We start from the raw sequence: 6,755 nt of genomic DNA on the forward strand, positions 1-6,755 counted from the left end.
GTGGAATAGGTCAGGTTCAGAAAACAAAACAGTCAATGACTATGTTAATCTAGCGTTTGACAACCCAAAGATCTCAACTTTTGGGATAAGAATTCACTATTTGACAAAAACTGCTGGCAAAATTGGAAACTAGTATGTCGGAAACTAGGCATTGACCCACAATGTATACCAAGATAAGGTCGAAATGGGTTCATAATCTAGACAAAGAATGATATTATAAACAAATTAGAAGAGCATAAGACAGTTTACCTCTCAGATCTGTGAAGAAAGGAATTTGTGACCAAAGAAGAACTAGAAAACAATAAATCAATAATGATCATGAAATAGATAATTTTGATTATATTAAGAAGTTTTTGTACAAACTAATTCAAACAATTAGAAGGGAAGCAATAAACTGTGAAAACATTTTCACATTCAAAGGTTCTGAAAAAGGCCTAATTTCTAAAATATATAGAGAATTAACTTAAATGTAAAATAGTTCAAGCCATTCTCCAGTTGACAAATGGTCAAAGGATATGAACAGACAATTTTCATATGAAGAAATCGAAACTATTTCTAGTCATATGAAAAGGTGCTCCAAATCACTATTAATCAGAGAAATGCAAATTAAGACAACTGTGAGAAACCACTGTAACACCTCTCAGAATGGCTAAGATGACAGGAAAAGATAATGATGAATGTTGGAGGGGATGTGGGAAAACTGGGACACTGATACACTCTTGGTGGAATTGTGAATGGAGAGCAATTTGGAACTATTCTCAAAAAGTTATCAAATTGTGCATATCCTTTGATCCAGCAGTATTTCTACTGGGCTTATATCCCAAAGAGATCTTAAAGGAGGGAAAGGGACCCACATGTGAAAAAATATTTGTGTTAGCCCTTTTTGTAGTGGCAAGAAACAGGAAACTGAGTGGATGCCCATCAATTAGTGAATGGCTGAATAAGTTACAGTATATGAAGGTTATGGAATATTATTGTTCTGTAAGGAATGACAAGCAGAACAATTTCAGAAAGACCTGGAGAAACTTACATGAACTGATGCAAAGTGAAATGAGCAGAACCAGGACATCATTGTACACAGCAACAAGATTATACAATAATCAATTCTGATGGACGTGGCTCTCTTCACCAGTGAGATGATTCAGACCAGTTCCAGTGATTTTGTGATGAAGAAAGCCATCTACACTCAGAGAGAGGACTGAGGGAACTGAATGTGGTTCACAACCTAGTATTTTCACTCTTTTCATTGTTCTTGCTTGCATTTTATTCTTTTTTTTTTCTATTTGATTTTTCTAGTGCAGCACCATAATTTTATAAATATGTATGCATGTATTGGATGTAACATATTTCTACCATGTTTAACAAACATTGGACTATTTACCATCTAGAGGAAGGGGGGGGGGAGGGAAAATTGAACACAAGGTTTTGTAAGGACTAATGTTAAAGAATTATCCACGCATATGTTTTGAAAAATAAAAAGCTTTAAAAAAAAATAGAGTTGTTATTCCTGACTTTTTTCTTATTTAAATAAGTTCTAACTACTGCCTTCTCCTATATTCCTTTCATGTTATGTTGTACCTTTTCTTTTTTGGTTTAGGCTAACATGACTAAGGAAGGTCCTTGTAATTTTAAACTGTTGTAGCCAGTCCCAAGAATTAACTTCCCATATGTTTTTCCTCATTTAATACATGAATCCATCTCATAATTTTTTAAAAATACTTATATAGAGCTTTTAAGGTTTGCAAAGCACTTTTGAAAAGCACATTTTATCCTCATAACCACCTTTGTAATTTGTAATGCTTCATGTTATAGATGAGAAAATTGATGAGAAAAGTTGACTTGTCTACTAGTAGTGTCTGAGGCAGGACTTTATCTTTAAATGTGACGTCAAGTCCAGTGTTTTATTCATTACAACTCCTATGTCACAGATATAGTTCTAATGTCAATAACTTCTTGGTTAAGTTTGATTTGGGGAGGAAATAAGGCACTGAATATTTAATACAGGTTTACATTGCCCTAACACAGGAAGAACATGAAAAAAGGATTTGGTGGACACAACATCTCTTATCTCCATCTGGAAATGGCAACTCACCAAGTCTAGGAAGCCCAGATTTTGTGTGGCTTTAAGTTTTGGGGCCCTTAGATGATCAGGAAGTTACATCAAGGAAGCTAAGGCCTTTTGTCTTCTTTCAGGTAAAGGATTCCTAAGTTATGTACAGGAAGGAATAAGTTGCATCACAGAAATGGTGGTTGGTCCTATCATAACCTACATAATTGGAAATATTGAGTAGTTATATCTATCATCCATTGTCACATTTTTTTTTCTAATTCCAAAATTCTTAGTAAACAGGGGGAAAAGGTCTTCATTCCATTCTAATTCCATTGCTAAAATTACATGCAATGTTATTTGTAATAGCAAAGAAACTGGAGGCAACTCAAATATCCAATAATGGCTACATAAATTGAGATACATTTGTGTAATGAAATTACAATTTAGTAATTAAGACCGAAAAGTAGGGAGAATCTTAAGAGGTCTTTAAGAAATAATTCAAAGAATTAAAATCATCCTTAACATCTGCATCCTTTTACCTAGAGATCCTGCTATATATTCCAAGAAGGTCAAAGACCAAAAAAGTCTCATATACATTAAAAATTCATATCATGCTTATATCCCAAAGAGATCTTAAAGAAGGGAAAGGGACCTGTATGTGCAAAAATGTTTGTGGCAGCCCTCTTTGTAGTGGCAAGAAATTGGAAATTGAATAGATGCCCATCAATTGGAGAATAAGTTGTGGTATATGATATGGTATATAATATTATTGTTCTGTAAAAAATGACCAGCAGGATGATTTCAGAGACGCCTGGAGAGACTTATATGAACTGATGTTAAATGAAGTGTGTATAACCAAGAGAATAATGTACATGGCAACAGCAAGATTATATGATGATCAATTCTGATGGACGTGGCCATCTCCAGCAAAGAGATGAACCAAATCAGTTCCATTTGTTCAATAATGAAGAACCAGCTACATGCAACGAAAGAACTATGGGAAATGAGTGTGAACCACAACATAGTATTTCCACTCCCTCTATTTTTGTCCACTTGCATTTTTGATTTCCTTCTCAGGTTATTTTTACTTTATTTCCAAGTCTGATTTTTCTTGTGCAGCAAAATAACTGTATGGATATGTATACCTATATTGTATTTAACATATACTTTAACATATTTAACATGTATTGGTCTACCTGCCATCTAGGGGAAGGGGTGGGTGAAGGAGGGGAAAGGTTGGAACAGAAGGTTTTGCAAAGGTCAATGCTGAAAAATTACCCATATATCTTGTAAATAAAAAGCTATAATAAAAAAAATTCATATCATGGTTTTCATGCATTTTTTTTGGTTAACAAAATAGATGCCCAACAAAATGGGGAATACAAATCATAATACTATAAAGCTAATAGAAAAAATAAATACAAACAGTAAATATTAGACTTCAGAAGCATAGAGAACCTTATGTAAAGTGACACAAGTAAACAGAAACAGGAAACCTATCTATAATGTAAATGACAAGAGAGCCTGAAATACATCTGTAAAATCACCGTGTGCAATATAATCCTATTTAGTTAAGAACAAATGAGAAAAATGTATTTCCCCTTTCAGCAGACATATTTTAGGGAGAGATGTGGGTGGAATAATGTGTATGTATTATAGATTAGGTTGAAGTGTTGTTCAATTTTGTCAAATAGCATTTTTCCCTTTTTTATTGAATGGTTTCTCTAAGTATTAGAGAAAAAGAGATAATTGGAAATGAAGGCTTTTTAAAAAGATGATTTTTAAAGAAAAAATACAAAAAGATAAAATGAACCAAAAGTATTTACTTATTGCATTTAAGAGGAAAAGCAAATGACTATGGATAAATAAGGAATTTGGAAGCTGTGATTAAAAAGTTCTGAAATTTTGTGAATCAAAATTAAATAAAAATACAGAGTAATTTTTGTTGATTTTCAATATTAAATATGTGAGGAATTGCATATTTAATATGTATTGGATTACTTGCCATCTAGGGAAAGGAAAAAATAACATAAGGTTTTACAAGGGTGAATGTTGAAAATTATGCACGTTTTGAAAATAAAAAGCTTTAACGAAAAATAAATTTTAAAAAATATAACATCACATAATTCCTATCATTGTATGGCATTCCTAGCAAGCTTAAACTAAAACTTTACAAAATAGATATTCCTGAAGAACATGTTAAATGCAAGGATTCTATATATTTTTTGAAAATATCCCTTTTCTCTCTTGATTTTGTTTTCCCATTAAAGCACTTTTTTGGTTTTCAAGTTCTCATTTTTTTTCCACCTCTAGAAAGAAGAATAGATTTTTGCATACATAACATTGAACGATTGCAAAAATTCTCCTTTTCCTTGGCATAATTGTGATCATGATGTAAATTGTTTTCCAGTTCTGCTTAAGTGGCTCTACATCATTTCAAAGCTTCCCAAATTTTTGTAAATGTTTCCTAATTACTATGTCTTATCAACATGCTATTTCAACTCATTCATGGAGCACAATTCATACAACTATTCCCAAATGATCATCACACCCATTTTTGTTTCCAGCTCTTTTTATCTTTCCTACATTACAATAGCATTCCAACATATTTATATCCAACAACTTGCTCATTATTCCCCAATTGGATGTTTCCAAATTCTTTACTGTACATAGAGTTCCCTTTTTTCCCCCTTTCTCTGTAGAATGAAATCCATATTTCTATATTCAACTGTTATTTCTCCTCCTTTAACTTAGCATTTCCCAAAGCTACTTCAAAACCACATCAAATTCAAATTTGGACATCAACAAACACTTAAGGATGAGAGTAGTAAAATAGTCTTCCATGGAGGATTCAATATTGAGGGGCTCAGATTGTATATCACAATATTTGGAGAATTGAGCTAAAATATGAACTGTTGGTCTCCAAGAGTAAAATAGCATGAAAAACCTGCAACACTTGGACTGCTTCTCACCCAATATTTAAAAGTAAATATTGAATGATTTATAGACCAGGGATCTCAACTCCTGATATTTTTATTCCTATTAAACTGACTCAGAAAAATGACTTGCTCAAAAGAATTAGGCATCATGGCTTGCTAAATTTTAACATTTAACATTTTGAGGAATGGGTACTATGAATAACTAGCTCTACTGTGAAAGCACCTGCTCACTAATCAGTAAGAATTGCAGAAAGTTTGACTATGTAATTGTAGAACTGTCACGTGTGCAAAAATGTCTGAAGCAGTTCTTTATGTGATGGCAAGGAATTGGAAATTAAATGAATATTCATCAATTAGGGAATGGCCATATGAATGTAATGCAGTACTATTGTTCTGTAAGCAATGATGAGCAGGCAGATCTCAGAAAAGCCTGGCAACACTTGCATGAACTGACTTTGTATGAAATGAGCAGAACCAGGAGAACATAGTACACATTAAGATTTTGTGATCTCATCAGTACAGTGATCAAGATAATTCCAATAGACTTGGGATGGAAAATGCCATTTACGAAAAAGAATTATGGATATTAAACATGGATTGACATATCCCATTTTCATTTTTTTTCCCTTTTGTTCCGATTCCCCCCCCCCCAGTATGACTAATGAGTAAATATCCAAAAACATATGAAACCTATATTAAATTTGCTTGAGGTCTTGGGGAAAGAGGGTTAAAAAAAAATTCAAAATCTTACAAAAATGAATGCTGCACTGACCCTGTAATGAGGAAGACCAGAATTCAAATCTGATGTCAAGACACTTAACCCTTAGTAGCTGGGAAAGTCATTTTAAACTACAAATTGTCTCAAAGAAAAAAAAAAAAAAACACACACAAAAAACTATTAAAATGGGGGGTGGATTATAGATTTGCCAAGTTTAAATTTCATTCCTAAAAAGTTTACCTTTGTCAGCTACCAGTAGTGACCAAATTTAGCCATTATTTCATTAATCACAATTCACTTAATCAGGTATTACTCACCATTTAAGGTTCAATCTCGTCCTTATTCTTAGTTTTTAAAAAAAAAATTATCATACACTGGGGTGAGACCAGATTAAAGGGAACATTTTTCATTTAATCTTCAATTGCCTTCACCCGGTTTCTTATTTTGCCCCAACAACTTGGAAGGGAAACCCATTTTAAGATTGCCACAAACCACTCCCTCCTTTCCCTTTATAGTCACTGAACTGCACACAAACACTAAAGCACTTGGGTTTTAATCCTGTTGAAGTTATTAACAGGCCTCCTTTAAAACAGAAAGGCTTGCTTTGACTAAAGAAAAAATTATTCCAGGGAATCTACTGCTTGGCTGTTTTGATTCCAAAAAAAAAAAAAAAAGTTTCCTCTTCCCAGTACAAAAGTAAAGGACTATAGCCAATTTATACATGGTCCATTATTATCCCAAAGGAAGGCATTTATCATGAACCTCTATGCAAAAGTTTTCATTTCAAAAAATAAGCCAGTTAAATCCTAACTTGGTTGTTTATTAATTCTAAACGGGAGAAGTACCAAGTCTCAGAACACCAGTGTTCTCTCACTTTAGACCTTCTTAAAAGGGGAAAAACAAAAACTAAGGGCACAATGCCATATGGTATATTTTGGGATTGTGTCACCAAAGAATCAGAAACCAGGTTGTGGAGGATCAGGAAAATTGAGAAAGCTAAGCAGAAAGAGTTCTTTTCCTTTTGATCTACAATCCACTGAGACACTTC

Source organism: Sarcophilus harrisii, chromosome 1, assembly GCF_902635505.1.
Source record: "Sarcophilus harrisii chromosome 1, mSarHar1.11, whole genome shotgun sequence".
Classification (NCBI taxonomy): Eukaryota; Metazoa; Chordata; class Mammalia; order Dasyuromorphia; family Dasyuridae; genus Sarcophilus; species Sarcophilus harrisii.